This window comes from Danio rerio, chromosome 14 (assembly GCF_052040795.2).
Source record: "Danio rerio strain M-AB ecotype USA chromosome 14, GRCz13ab, whole genome shotgun sequence".
Classification (NCBI taxonomy): domain Eukaryota; kingdom Metazoa; phylum Chordata; class Actinopteri; order Cypriniformes; family Danionidae; genus Danio; species Danio rerio.
In genome coordinates, this window is record NC_141034.1 from 21612273 (window position 1) to 21628840 (window position 16568).

Genomic DNA, 16568 nt, shown 5'->3' on the forward strand with positions numbered 1-16568 from the left:
TGAAGCTTAGACTATTTTTACAGGTTTTAATGAGTTCTCAACATTTTATTTCAACACTTTCCTGCAAAATTAATAACTTTTTTTCTTGAAACACAACTACTTTATTTTTGAAACCTAATTAGTTTTCATTTATTCTATTATTTTTTGCTGAATATTATTAAAACAAACATAATATTGCATTATCATGTATACAACGTATAATAAATATAAATACTTATCCAGTAAATATTATAACAAACAAATGACAAGTCTAGTATATCTAGATGCATCAGAATAATGTAGCTACTAGCTAACAATATTTATATATATTTTATACTATATACTAAACTACGCCTGTCTTATCTGCCTTTGAGTTAACTTACCTGAACTGTCTCTATCAAATGTCCAGTCTGCATCATTCTTAATCATTCTCATGGTCACTAAAACCCATCTCATCCTCACTTTCATCGCATGTCCTTTTCTTCTTTCACTTACCATAGAACATGGTGGTGGTTGCTAATACACTGTTCCCTGTATTAATATATAAATATATATATATATATATATATATATATATATATATATATATATATATATATATATATATATATATATATATATATATATATATATATATATATATATATATATATTCAAATGTAGTATTCCCATTAAAACTAGATTTTATCCATAATGCAAATGTCATAAACATAGAAGTAATCAGCATTATATTACTAACATTCATGTTGTTATTGTTAAAACTTAAAAGTTCACAGCTGACCTTGCTAGCTAGCTAACCCATTGCAATACTGCATCTTACACTACTGCACAGTGTGGCCATTTGGCAACATATACATTTGATCCATTTGCAAAAAACTACTTTGACAAAAATGTTTTTGATCTGTGAATATGTCATCATATCTTACTGAAGGTGATCTTTCAGATTATTTATTTATTTATTTTTTATTTATTTTTTTTAAATTTTTTTTTTTGTGGATCTGACATAGTTTGATCCTTTGTTTTTATTGACATTTACATATGCATTTAGCAAATACTCACAATAAACGCTAGACTGTCAGAATTCACACTACAGAAAAACACAGCTTGTCATGTGACTACCAAAGCACATCATTGGCTACTCTAAGGTCTTCTCTTTTAAAAAAAAATAAATAAATAAATAAAAAATAATAAATACATAAAAATAAATAAAACAAAATAAAATAAAATAAAATGAAATAAAATAAAATTAAATTAAATTAAATTAAATTAAATTAAATTAAACAAAATAAAATAAATGCAGTAATAAATAAATGCAGTGACTATGCAGTAGATGGTTAATTTTGTCACTTTTTTTCTTGAAATGTAACAACTTAAATCTCACATCATTGTTAATGTACAGTTAAAATCAGAATTATTTCCCTTTAAATTTGTATTTTTTATTTTTTTAATATTTCCTAAATTATGTTTAAAAGAGCAAAAGAATTTTCACAGTATGTCTGATAATATATATATATATATATATATATATATATATATATATATATATATATATATATATATATATATATATATATATATATATATATATATATATATATACATACACATACAGTATATATATATATATATATATATATATATATATATATATATATATATATATATATATATATATATATATATATATATATATATATATATATATATATATATATTCTGGAGAAAATCTTATTTGTTTTATTTTGGTTAAAATAAAAGCAGTTTAAATAAAAAAAAATAAAAAATAAAATTTAAGGTGAAAGGTATTAGCCCCTTTAAGGTATATATATTTTTGATAGTCAACAGAACAAACTAGTATGTTTAGAAATGTGTTGAAAAAAAGTTTCATTTCTTTAAACATAATTTGAGGAAAAAATAAACAGGAAAGCGAATAATGTGTGTGTGTGTAGATGGGGGGTAGGGGGGCTTTTAATGCAAAAACATTCTAAATCGTTTATCTATTTATTATTATTTATTTTTTTTGTTGATAACGTAATCAGTAGTTTACAGAATAAAAAAAAGTAAAAATATCAGTTTCAAACGCTATGACAAGATAAACTGTGAATTTTCAATTTTTTTATTTATTTATTTTTATTCATTTATTTATTATTTTTTTCCATATGTATGCATGTTTACATGCTGGCTTTCTGTCTTTTCAAGTTGTTTTCATCTGTTCTTTGGTTCTCTGCTCATCTGCTTGCTTTTTGAATCTGAACATACGGGAGGAAATCTGACACCATGAAAGCAATGCAAAGCAAAGCAGAAGAGGTGAAAAGCATTGCACAACCAAACGCTTTCTTCTTGATTATCAAACAAGACATGAGATCAAATGTATGAGAAAGATATAAAAAAAGCGTATTAGAACTGTAGAACAGAAATAAAGGAACTAATTAAAGTTCAAACCTACAGTACAGCGCCCTTTGAGATGCCAATGAACAGACATTTCTTTTGTTTAAACAGGTTAAACAAAAAGTGTCGTAACAAGAACAGAACTTCTTTACAGTAAGCTTCTTCATGTGAAACATTAACAGGGCTGTGAAGGCAGCTGTGGTTGAATGTAATCACAGAGTGGCAGTTTCAAGCCATTGCTGAGTTTATGTGTCACTATATGGCAGAGCTGCGTGAGCTTGTCACAACATGTGGCTTGAGAGACAAGTATAGTAAAATGGTACATGAGCAGACTGGAGACTGATTTAACACTTGAGAAGACAATTTGAGTCTGCGAATGTTGATGCAAAATATGTGGCAGAAGGTAAAAGAAAAAAAAGGGTGCTGCACAAAGGAATTGGAAGACAAATGGATTCAGACAAATATAAGAAAAAGCAATCTGTAGTTTATTTATTTGGGTTTTTCAATGTATAACTTGAAAAGAAAAAAATGGAAAAATAAATCTATAATACTCCCAGAGGGAGTTCCTTTTATAGCAGGATAACATTGTGCATTTTGTGTTACAACATTAATCAGGGTTTTCACAGTTAAAAAAAAAATTAACAAATAAATAAATTTGACTAAACAGATTGCTATCTGGCAAAGAAAAAAAAAAAAGTTTCCTTACATGACATTTAACTCGGATGTTTTTAAATAATGTACATGTTGAATGTTGATGGCAGAGTAGGAAAAAAAAGAGATACTTTTTTTCTTCTTCTCATAATTAATGATACAAAAGAAATCAGTTGGGCATCTGTATATTAAAAGTATTAATGTATATATATTAAAAAAAAAAACTATTACATTTATTAATTAGTATATTTTGTTATTTATTTAGTTAGTTTATGTTGGGTAATGTCAGTTCCATAGCATTATCCACAAATTAAAACTTAATTAAACCTTTAAAACTAAGAAAAATGAATCCCGATAAATTTCGATGAGTCATATTCAATGTCGATCCAAAGTTTACGCGCACACACACTTAGACACACACACATACACACACACACACACTCGCACACATACACTGTATGTATTACTGTTATGTTAATGTACAAAATGAATCTGATTTAACGTCCACAAACCAGGATTGAAGCGCTTTTTTGTATAAATGTACTGACACGCGGCTATGATGATAAAGTAAATTCATTACAAACATACGTTTTGAAAACATGTCAAACTTGTAAAATTCATTCTTGCTCACATTTGATAATGATTGATGATCACAGAGAGCTGAACAGATCTTTTAATGTCAGTTGCTTTGTACACATCCTGTCTTGTTGATATGATTATACGCATTACTACAAAGACATGTTAATATGTGGCTGTCAATCAATTTGGTGGGCAGGGAAACCACTCTCCTATGTCAGGTTGTGGTGGGCCTTAAAATGGGAGGTATCTGGATCCTATTTTAACATCAGTACATTTTTAAAAAAGAGAGACTTATTGTTTTTCTATCACTTTAATATGACTGTGGGGACACTATGAATATCACACAGTTCTGTCCAGACACTTACAAATGATGATTTTCATCTTAGATGGTTTTTAAGTGATCTACACAATTTATTAACTTCATAATGCTAATGGATTTAAAAATTGTTTTAGGTAAGGTAATCACTTTTAAATTAAGTGTTTAATATATATATATATTTTTTTTTTTAATCAACTCATTTTATAGAGTGTCACTATAAAGTAGCCATTTAAAATGTATGAACATCTTTCACATAAAAAAAACTAAAGATATTCTTGCTGAGAACCGCTATTTAAAGTAAGAGTTGCCTTATTATTGGGTAATTATCTTTCGAGAATAAAAGTTTTAACTGGTGTTAAAATGTCTATATCTGGTTGACATATTTTGTATTTGCTGTTTCATATGAAATAAAATGGAAGCTCAGCATACATACTAAATACTACTACTACATACATACTACTAAAACACAATAATTTTTAGTGCATGAAACCACTGTCATTTGTATATGCCAAATGTTTATTTTTATATGTTACTTTAATTTAATTTAATTACAACCAACTGTTAATACTAATGTGAAAATAAATAATTACAGAACATCAACAAAATACAGTGTGTTATATCAAAAATAAATAATAATGAATTGATTTATTCAAATAAATATGCTGATATTTTGAGGGCTGACATGCTTTTCTAACACATTAATTAGCTGAAACACAATACATTTTATTTGCACTAAATCAAACTTATTCAATGCACATTCATTGTTATCTATAAAAATGAAGATATAATTGGAAAAAGTAGTGAAGGGCTGTATCATTTGGCTGTTATGATGAAGACAGGTGGCATTCACATTTGCAGACTCGAGGGCTCCTAACAAGGGAGGTTGTCTAGTGTTGCCTAGACAACAAGATCATTTATGGAGCATCACCTTATCTACACAGTGTTGACCCATGTGTTTGGCTGAGCCAGAGTAATGAGGGGGAGCTCGTCAATAAAGACAAATGTCAGTTTTTCCAGACAAGTCTGAATAGACAAGGTCCACGTCCACCTTAAACCCATAATACCATTGTTCCTAAACCCACGTGTAGACATTTGAATATTCTTACATTTACTGCTTAATGGATTGACATTGATTTTCAACTTTAATCGTATCTTAGTTGTTACATGGGACAAAATGTGTATATACAGCTACAGTATATATAGCATAAATACAGAGTTTATCTAGGGTCATATATATTTGGAAAATAAGTTTTGCTAACAAAGAATAAATTATTGAGCAAAAATAATTACAAATCTTCCAAAATTGCAAAGTAAAATAAATCTTTGAGAAATGCACATTTATTTTGCTAACAAAAATTATGAAACTCAAAAGGTAAAAATTACGTTTTGTGAAACAAAAATGAAATTTGCAAACAAATGTGATAAATATACTTTATATATATTTGCAAAACTTTTTTGTAGTATTGCCTTTATAAAACCCGTCCAGTCAATTGCAATGCTCATTTTGATTTGACAAGTGGGCGGAGTTAAGGAAACTTGGTTGTTTATGACACACACAGACCTACTGGACTGTAAGACCACCTCGATGATACTGTGTCTCCAGGTAATCACGTTGCTTAAATAGAGGCAGGTCCGGGCCTGCTGTAAGCACTCAATTTCCCTTGACTCCACCCCCTTGTCAAATCAGGGCGAAAAATACAACGTGCAGAAACGTCACAAAATCACAAAATAATGGTTGACTAAAAGCAAACCAAAATGAGCTTTGGAATTGACTGGACGAGTTTTGTAAAGGTATATATATATATATATATATATATATATATATATATATATATATATATATATATATATATATATATATATATATATATATATATATATATATTTTTTTTTTTTTTTTTTTTTTTTTTTTAATGCAATAATTTTTTTTTTGCACTGTTTGATTTTTATTTGCTGTTATTTTTTGAGCAACAATAATTTTTATTTCTTAGTAACTTAATTTTTGCTTTGCAATTTTTGGAGAATTGCATTATTTTATTTTATTTTTTTGCTCAATGCTTTATTTTTTGTTTGCAAAACTTTCTTTTATTTTGCAAGTATATATGGGCCTAGATCGGCTTCATAATAATTAGGGATGCACGATTCTAGCTAAAATGAGAATAGTTTTTTTTTTTTTTTTTTAAACAACAATAATAATATTATCTGTAGGTCTATTGTTAGCTAAAATGCTAAATTTTGTGTAGACTTTAAATGGTGGAGCTGAATAATTTTGTTCTGGTTATTATTGGTCAGATAAGGGATAGCATCAGAATACAATTATTCATGATTCTGAAATTAAATGATTATGTTTGAGTCATATGCTAGCAATCTGTCATTAACAACATTAGTAGACCACTTTTTTCAAGAGTCCTTCGTGCGTTATATTTAACATTTTATAGCTTATAGTAGCTAGTGATACTGACACTGTTAAACATTTATTCCAATGTACAACACTGTGGTTGCTATGAAAAAAAAAAAAAAAAAAAAAAAAAAACATATCAAATGCTTGCAATGCTTTTAATCATAACTCTAAAATGTAATAAGCTCATTTAATTAATCTGCACACTTTGGTTTTGCTTTAATTGCTGAGCAGGGCCAGTGCATCCACAAATCCACAATCTTTTTTTTTTTTAATTAATCGTACAGCCTTAGTTCTAATAGTAAAATTATTAATAAGTCAAACTGTTTAATATGGGGGTTTGCAATTCATTGAAATTTACCTTTGATTTTTATTTTGATTATTGTGTTTGAGCGAGGATAAAAAAAAAAAGTGGTTTCACTCTTACTTCAGCAATAGTCAATGCAAAGTGTGAAGAAGCTTTAACTCTGGGATTGGAAAGCACTGCACTATAAAAGCCATTCATTTCAATAGAATATATATTTATTTATTTATTTTTTTAATTATTTTTTTTTAAACTGTTGGATTTAAAGTGTTTTGTTTTAAATAAAGTATTTTATTTTAAATACTTTAGCTTTGTGAGTCCCCAAGAAAAGGCTAATATGTTTGTTATGTTAAAAATTACTTCCATTGTCTTATAATATGCATAAATTTTTATCCTGTTAAAGCAACAACTAATTTTCCAGCATTTTTTAATTCCCTTCTCATTGTGTGGTGATTGGTATGATGACCCAGTCTGTTGTGATTGGTCTAATGTGTGCAGCACATGTCAGAAACAGAATGCCCATCACAGCTTATCAAGGCCCAATCCTAATTTTATTTTGTACCCCTTACCCTTAGCCCTTGAAACAGAGTGTGAAGGGAATGGGCTTCAAAATGTACCCCTAAGAAATGAGACAGCACTACAACACTTGCACACGTCATCATATGTCATCACGATCTTTTGCTTCATATGAGATCGACAATGGCAAATGCTGTAGTTATTCCAGTTGTCTTTTTATTTTAGTATTTATCTTCAGGAAATCATTAAAGGCATATATCATGTTATCACAATGATATGATGTGGCAAAAAGATCATAGGACCATATTAATCTATGTAATCAAACAAAAACAACATTAAACTTAAATCAAACGCTATAAAAACCTCTTTTTTTTTGGCACTAGACTTTTTTGACAGTGTATTCGAGAGTGATAGAATGTTGTGGGACGGCTATACATGAGTTATTATTAGGGATTATAGATAGCAAAATTTAGTAAATTTCTTTTAAGCAGCTTTTTATAAAAAGCATGGCCGTAAAACATGAATGCCATTACTAATATATTAAAATATGTGCTTGTTTGTTGTAAAAATTCATAATAATGACAAAAAAAAAAAAAAAAAAAATACTAATTTGTGCATCTTTGTTGTGTTTTCTGGGAAATTTTCATACCCTATAGCAGGGGTCACCAATCCTGGTCCTGGAGGGCCGGTGTCCCTACAGGGTTTTGCTCCAACTTGCCTCAACAGAAATGCCTGGATGTTTCAAGTATACCAAGTAAGAGCTTGATTAGCTTGTTCAGGTGTGTTTGATTAGGGTTGGAGCTAAAATCTGCAGGACACCGGCCCTCCAGGAACAAGTTTGGTGACCACTGCCCTATAGGTTTTAAATGTGCTCCTGAAAAATGCCCCATCGAAAGGGTATCTACCCCTTCCCCTTGGCCCTACGTTGTCAAGCTAAAGAGAATTGGGACACCCTTGACCTTTTACATGAATGCACAAAATGAGGAGTAAGGGGAAGGGCTAGAGAAGTGGTAGAGGTTTTTTTTTTTTTTTCTCAGTGGATTAATTTGCATATATTAAATGCTAACCTAAAGAATAACAATGTGAGCTAGCATGGTACAATTTGATATCACACACTTCAATTTTTTATTTATTTATTTATTTATTTACATTAAAACTGACCACACATAAATATATGATTAGGTATGTGTTTTTTTTTTTTTTTTTTTTTTTTCATAATCAACAATCCCTGCTGTATACAATGCACTTTTAAACTCTTACCCCCTGCACTCTAAAAAAAAATTCCGTAAAAAAACGGTAAAATGTACTGGCAGCTCATTACACAAATATTTTACCGTAAATTAAAAACGGAAAACTTCTGTTAATTGACAAGTGTGTCCACATTAAAAAAACAAAAAAATATCCGTTTTTTGACAGTTAAACTACTGTAAAATAACCAACCATTTTATAGTAATTTAAGGGTTTTCTATATAAAAAAACGGTTATTTTCTGTGTTTTAAAGGGTATACCAACAGTAAAAAAGCGGAAATATTCTGTGTTTTAATAGTATACCTACTGTAAAAAAACAGACAGAATCTGTGTTTTAATAGTATACCTACTGTAAAAAAACAGACAGATTCTGTGTTTTAATAGTATACCTACTGTAAAAAGAGGACTTTTTTTGTGCTTTAAATAGTATACCTACTGTAAAAAGAGGACTTTTTTGTGCTTTAATAGTATACCTACTGTAAAAAACAGACAGATTCTGTATTTTAATAGTATACCTACTGTAAAAAATAATTATTTTACTAATTTTATGCTCTTCAAGCAGCATAGAAATGGCAATTGGTAAGGACAAACATATACATATGGGAAATACACTATTAATGGTTTACAATAGTAAAACAAAACATTTATTCGATACTGTATGTGTAGAGAAGCAGTAAATAGTTTGTTATCTATGAACTTACAATGTTTAGTACAAAAACAACTTTGCAATTAAAACAGATTTTTTAATGAATACAAATCATTTGAATTCCAAATATCTAGTTATACACACAATAATACATATTGACATGTGAATCACACAGTGAGAAGTCTTGGCAAATAATCTCATAGCAAATTAGTTTTAAATGTTAGCTTTAAGATAATTGAGGACAAGTGGGCAAATTACAAGTACTTTACATTAAGAAACCAGGTTAACTGCAAAATGGCAGGAAACAGACGATACAACTGGGTCTTCTTCCTCTCCAATACTGATACTTCAATGGCTGTAAAACAAACAAACAAAAAAAAAACATTACTAATGACATTTCACTTACAACTGGGGTGATTCCTAGCATGTCAATAGTTCTGTTAATCATTGACTCTACATTAATAGATGTTAGCAGTCGGTTATAAATACAGCTACAAATGCTGTAATCTTGACTTAAGCACATTTATAATGTGCTTAATAATTGTGTTAACAAACTTTAATGATTGATTTTACATGACTATTTATATATATATATATATATATATATATATATATATATATATATATATATATATATATATATATATATATATATATATATATAAAAAAAATATATATATATAAATATATATATATATATATATATATATATATATATATATATATATATAAATAGTCATGTAAAATCAATCATTAAAGTTTGTTAACACAATTATTAAGCACATTATAAATGTGCTTAAGTCAAGAGTGAATTGAATTGAAATCTAAAGTGAGGATTATTTATGATTTATAAATCCTTATAAACGACAGTTAAAGGCTCAGTATCAAATGAACAATAAATCATTACAGTCTTATCTAAAAAATGTAATTACTGTAAATATGAAACCTTGCTGAATAGCAGGAGTGACAAAATATAACATAAAACTGGATAAAACAACAATAAAATAATTTAATGATATATTACGATGCAACATTTCAGTGTTATTTAGCTATGTTTAAACTGTACAGTAATTTTATTTTAGAAAAGATTTATTTTTCATTTAATACAATAAAATGAATTTCATTTTTAGAATATAACTGAACCTTTAATTGTGATTTATAAGGGGATTTACAAAGCATAAACAATCCTCACTTTAGGCTACAAAACTGGATGAAGTTAACAAAAGCACTTATTAAAATAAGTATTGAATATACTTTATATACTTATTTTTTATACTTTATATACAAGTATAACTATTACTATTCATTCATGTATTTTCCTTCAGCTTAGTGTGTACTCGCACTATGTACAGTTGCCTTGAACCAAGCCGAAGCACGCTTGTCCTCCCTACCGTCTCCCCCGACGTCCCGCATTCACATTGCATTCAAGCCTGAGCACTCTTACATCATCGATGATGCCCCGTTTAGTTTAAGAAGTGCTCTCTCTCAGCACAGTGGAGAATTCTTACAATCTTTTGTTTTAGTCGTTTGGGATGCAGTAACACGCAGTCAAATATTTAGCCGAACAGATCAGCCACTTTTGATGTTCCCCGTGTTGCTGTGTGTTTGAGTACGCCCTTGGAAACACCAATACACACTTATTTACGAACACACTCATACACTACAGCCAATTTAGTTAATCAATTTCCCTATAGCGCATGTCTTTGGACTGTGGGGGAAACCTGAGCACCCGGAGGAAACACACAGCAACACGGGGAAAACATGCAAACTCTATACAGAAATGCCAACTGGGACTCGAACCAGCGACCTTCTTGCTGTGAGGCAACAGTGCTAGCCACTGAGCCACTGTGCTGCCCAACTATTACTATATGCCTGAATAATAAGATATTTAAATGTTAGTTTGAATAGTTTATTAACCATTTACTTACACATTCTGAATGATTAGAAAAAAAATACACCAACTATTCTTAAATCACTGGTTTGTAAATAATGCGATACTAAATTTAGTAATGAAAAATTAATCATTAACAAAATATGAAAACAAAATAATTAAGCACATAATAGATGTGCTTATAAGTCAAGATTACAGCATTTGCAGCTGTAGTTATAAACTGTATACTAAGGTCTATTAAATGTAGAGTCAATGCTTAACAGAACTTTTTGCTAATGCTTAATAAATTAATCAATAGTGTTTAGTTATTATAAAGTGTTATCGGTGTGCTTAATTACCTTTAAATCTTCCAAGGATTCTGAAAGTCTTTCTGATCTGACAGGAATCGAAGGAGTTTAGATGGTATGTTTCTGCTTGGTGCCCTTTTTTCTGCTTTGGACCTACGTTCTGGATAGTTACTCAGCATGCTCCTGTTGTAAATACAACAAACATGCATCACCTTACTTGTCTTGTAAAAATGAAATAAACTTAAAAATGTAAAAACATACCTTTATATAAACTACAGAGTCAGGGCTGCTTCCTTAGGCTACATAATGTTTAGCACATAAGAGACTAAACATGTAGCTGACCACAATTAGGGGACAGCTCAATGATCTTGTTATTGTGACTGTGGACTCTTCTTCTGAAAAAAAGAAAAGAAAAGTGAGTTGTGTGTTGGGTCTGGTACATGCCCACATGGAAAGAATATGGAAAGAAACATATGGTTTAATATAGGTTTTTGATATATGTGACGCATATAAAATTGGCTGTTTTCCTATATTATATGTACATATATGGGTACATATATGCACACCTATATGTTAAATTATTAATATTATTAATAATATTATAAATAATATAATTATTATGTAAAATTATTCAAATACATGTCTGCTACATAATTTAAAAGAAATTTTTTAAAAATTATTTACTTAATCAAATAAATATAGTGCAGAAACAAAAATAAGTTATACTTTTTCTTCTTTTCCACTATCTTTATGCAAGAAAGAATTGACCTTGCAAATGTTTCAGGAAAAAGTGTAGACATCATAGCTTTCCATCTCCTCTTACTTATTTGCCATAGTTAAATTCCATAACATGCCAATTACATGTGATACCAAATTCAAGTGGCACATTCATAAGTTTTTAGCATTTTTAAAATAAGTTATTTTCCAGATAGCAGACCTAAGTTAAATTAACATTGAAATGTTAAAACATCAATCAAACTATCATTGAAACAATGTTAAAAGTCATCACTGATTTTTAGGCAGTTTTCCACCCTGAAATAATGTTAATTCTATGATGATAAATAGACAAAACTGTCCCAAAATCAGCATTTATTCAACCATTTTTTCAACCAATCAATCATTTTTTACAATGAACCCAACATTAAATAAAATGTTAAATCAACCACACTATCATACAATTAATGTTAAAATTTAAAGTTGATTTTTAGCCAGTTTTGCATCCTGAAAAATTTTTTATTACAATCACGATAAATAGATTAAACGGTCACAAAATCAGCATGAAGGTCTGGCTCACCATCAAGATGCCCACATTGAAAATGTCTTTTTCATCATCAGGTGGCTAAGAGAGAAAAGAAAAGAGATTCAGCAGTGGACCAGTTATTTTCTTATCATTTTAAACAGACATTACCAAAATAAAAAACTTGTAACATTTTAAATGTTGTAAAAATAAATAATAATAATAAATAACTGCTTTATTCATTTAACAGATTACAGTAGCAGCTTAAAAAACCCAGATAAAACACCCACATCAACCCAGTACTTTTAGTTTGAATACATGTTAACAAAATTCAAAATTACTGAAGCAAAATGTGTTCCTGTAAACACTTAGTAAAAATATAGGTACAAGTAATTGGTTTTGCCAAATAATAAAAATAAAAGCATCAATATCAAACAAAAACGCTGAACATTTTACCTCTTAAACTTGTAAGTTTATTGTCATCCTCTGTATGAAGTACAGATGGTCCAGCACAACTGCCTGAGTTCTGAAAGAGCAAACACATATTTTTTTGTATTATTTATAAAAATGCAGTACTGACCAGTCAGCATCAATTTTTACACCAACACACCTACAACAAAAATAAAACTCATTCAGTTTGAAACATGCAACATGTAGTCTACTTTTATACTTTACAAACTTTGTGAATAATAAAAAATTGAAAACATTTAAAACCCCAGGTGTATTTTATTTCATTTGTCTATATCAACTGAAATTTAGTTTGGATTGAACGTAAGATTTAAGATTTTTATTTAGATTGCTGTGAAAATGTACCTGTACCTTGTACTTATAACCAAAATGACAGAACCTGGAAGTCAACAAAGCAAAATATCAGTTAACCTTATATATACAAAACACTCAAAATCAAACAGAAAAAACGCTGAACATTTTACCTCTTAAACTTCAAAGTTTACCGTCATCTCCTGTTTAAGGTACAGAAGGTCCAGCACAACTGCCTGAGTTCTGAAAGAGCAAACACATTCTTGGTAAAATTACAATAGATGCAATGCTAAATATAAATCATTGTTTATTTTTTTGGTTAATAAATGCAGTACTGACCAGTCAGCATCACTTTTTACACCAACACACCTACAACAAAAATAACACTCATTCAGTTTGAAACATGCAGCCTGTAGTCAACTTTTAAATTTTACAAACTTTGTAAATAATAAAAAAATGAAAACATTTAAAATCCCAGGTGTGTTTTAATTTGTCCATATTAATTCAAATTCAGTTTGGATTGAATTTAAGATTTTAATTTAGATTGCTGTGAAAATGTACATGTACCTTGTACTTATAACCAAAATGACAGCATAAACATAAAGCAAATCTTATATCATATATCAGTGAACCTTATATCTACAAAACACTCAAAATCAAACAAAAACCCTGAACATTTTACCTCTTAAACTTGAAAGTTTACTGTCATCTCCTGTATAAAGTACAGAAGGTCCAGCACAACTGCCTGAGTTCTGAAAGAGCAAACACATTCTTGGTAAAATGACAATAGATGCAACGCTAAATATAAATCATTATTTTTATGGTTAAAAATGCAGTACTGACCAGTCAGCATCAATTTTTACACCAACACACCTACAACAAAAATAACACTCATTCAGTTTGAGACAGTATACATTTAGACTTCACAAACGTTGTGAATAATAAAAAAATGAAAACATTTTAAATCCCAAGTGTATTTTATTTCATTTGTCCATATCAATTCAAATTCAGTTTGGATTGAATCTAAGAATTTACCGGTACCATGTACTTATAACCAAAATGAAAGAACCTGGAAGTCAACAAAACATCAGTGAACCTTATATGTGCAAAACACTCAGACTCTAAATCTACATAAAAAGATTTCATTTGTGATAGCACCATGTGTTATGCATTGTGTTCACTCTATTATCAAGGCTTTATTAAAATAAAACTCCTGATCTCCTAATAGTAATGAAAGTATTATTTGCTATAATGATTCGAACTGACAGTTAGTTTGAAGAATTTTAGGACTGTGGAAGAACAACTCATATTTATATCTTCATATTAGCAGCCGTTGAGGTTCTTAAAAGTGAACTTGGCTGAATCTGCAAGTTGACAAGAGGTTCATAAGTATAATATCCATGACAGTTCAACTCGACTACAACAAACATTTAATTGTGTGCTTTAAGGTACACGTTGTATTTGAGGCCTAAAACGCATGACAGTTTAAACACTATATATCAGTTTAAATGTCACACACTTACTGTATCACTCTGTTATCTCTGTTACACACAAACACACGTCGCGAAATGCGGAAGTCTTTTTTTTCGTTCCTTTTGGTGAGCGTTATTGAATTCCATAACACTCTCATCAGTTCTTGCCTCTTATTTGCGTCTAATACCCCAGTTTGTCACGCGGGATGAATGAAATGTTCATGAGTTAAAGTGAAACTGCCGAACTGCAGTTAAAGTCAGGCATCCTGCTGATTTGATTCAGAAGGGCACTTGTTTGTCAGACGGCTCACCGGTCAGGTATACATCCGCGCTAAACTACCAAAGTATGAAAGTCACCCAGCTCCCAACCCAACGCTGACAATAGATTAACGGCGATATATTTTTTTATCGCGCGATAAAAGTCTCGCGTTAACGCAGCACGTTAATGCTGATAACGGCCCAACACTAATAATAACTTTATGAGTGTGTATTTCCCCTCATACCGAGTTACACAATGCCTCAATTTCACGCGGGTCTAACTTATACTTAAAAACCAGCAAAGCTGTTCCACTGAAACTCGGTCACACAGCCTTGATACGTCGGTCAAACTAAAGCTAACATTTGATAACGTCAGTAAAAATATGAAATTATTTATTAATATGCAAACAAACACAGACGGTCAGGTGTTACGGGCGTTTGAAACACGTTAACGTTAAGGTTTATTAAAGGTAACGTTAACCAGTCATCGAAATACACCTTCATCACTATAACTTATATCAACCAAACTACACAGTGTCACAAACTTTGAATGCTATCCCTTGTTCAATGCACTGTACAAAGAAAACATTTTTATTTCTATAAAATAATTAACATACCTTTTACACTCTCACTGACAAGCTGACGTTTAACGTTACCGTTAATCCAGTCAGACTCACGCAGGTGCAGAGGGAGTGAGAGGGTGATTGGGACGTCACATCACTTCCCGCGCACGGCAGTTTAGAAAAATACGGACAAACAACTGTAAATGAACAGATATCATATTTACTGATGAGGATAACGCATAAAAAGGTAAAAATTCATTAGATATGCTTGTTTAAATTACATTTAACCACTCATAGCTCAGTTTGATCTTAATGATATAAAGTCTGATCTTGTTAACAATATTAAACGTAATTTACTGCTGTACTTTCCATCGCCGCTTCAGACAAGACAAAAATCATTTTAAATAACGAGACAAATGTAATAAAGCAGTATTTTAACTAAAATATTGTTATATGTTTTATTAATCGTACTTACCAGGGAAAAAACAGAGGAAGAAATATCTCCCGGTGTCATCAAACGTTGCCTGAGCTGCGATCCCCTTCCCATAATGCAATTCGAAAATGTATATAAACGGAAAAACAACCGTAATACGTGTAACGTTATACGGAAAAAATCCGTTAAAATATACAGTCATTTAACTGTTATTTTACAGATTTTTTTTACAGTGTGGGATGGGACAAAATAGTTTATATTGTGTGCACAATCCAAGCGTTGTAAACAAGAGACATGCCTTATACTTAGCTTTTTGAAAAAAATGAATAAGTAAAAAAAATAAAAATAAAAATAAATATATATATATATATATATATATAAACATACAAGGCTCACTCTGTTGTCAGATGAATGGCGTTTGATACTTTTGAAATGCAAATTCCTCAGTGCATCTGTAGGTAGGCAACTTGCATCTTAACTGTAAATGTTATAAATTCACACACACTTTCACAAGGATCATCCTGACAGCCTGTCTACATTTAATGTTGCAAAGTGAAACGAATGAGTTCCACCATGTGCCGCTGTGTCAAAAAGATGGTTTAAAAATCGAAGAACAATAATTCTAACTGAAATGTTTTAC

General features: G+C 29.9%; 2 long non-coding RNA genes across 8 annotated transcripts in view; one reads left to right on the forward strand and one right to left on the reverse strand.

Annotated features, from left to right (window-relative positions):
* Window positions 1–9104: 9104 nt before the first annotated feature.
* On the reverse strand, window positions 9105–16164 carry LOC101883633 (uncharacterized). Of its 7 annotated transcripts, XR_015944959.1 has the most exons (13): window positions 15971–16164; window positions 15550–15692; window positions 14238–14271; window positions 14046–14075; window positions 13885–13954; window positions 13542–13571; window positions 13376–13445; window positions 13263–13290; window positions 12900–12969; window positions 12501–12545; window positions 11468–11601; window positions 11258–11389; window positions 9105–9383 (listed from the first exon to the last, which is right to left on the reverse strand). It is a non-coding gene; the product is annotated as an uncharacterized LOC101883633 (long non-coding RNA). The 7 variants fall into 7 exon arrangements; XR_015507382.1 differs by lacking the exon at window positions 14238–14271 and having other exon boundaries at window positions 11468–11598; XR_015507379.1 differs by lacking the exon at window positions 14238–14271.
* The window catches only part of LOC141377499 (uncharacterized), a 37173-nt gene continuing 36285 nt past the window's right edge, over window positions 15681–16568 (forward strand). Inside the window, exon 1 of the long non-coding RNA XR_015507383.1 lies at window positions 15681–15742. This is a non-coding gene — a long non-coding RNA (uncharacterized LOC141377499). The remainder of the gene's footprint in view (window positions 15743–16568) is intronic.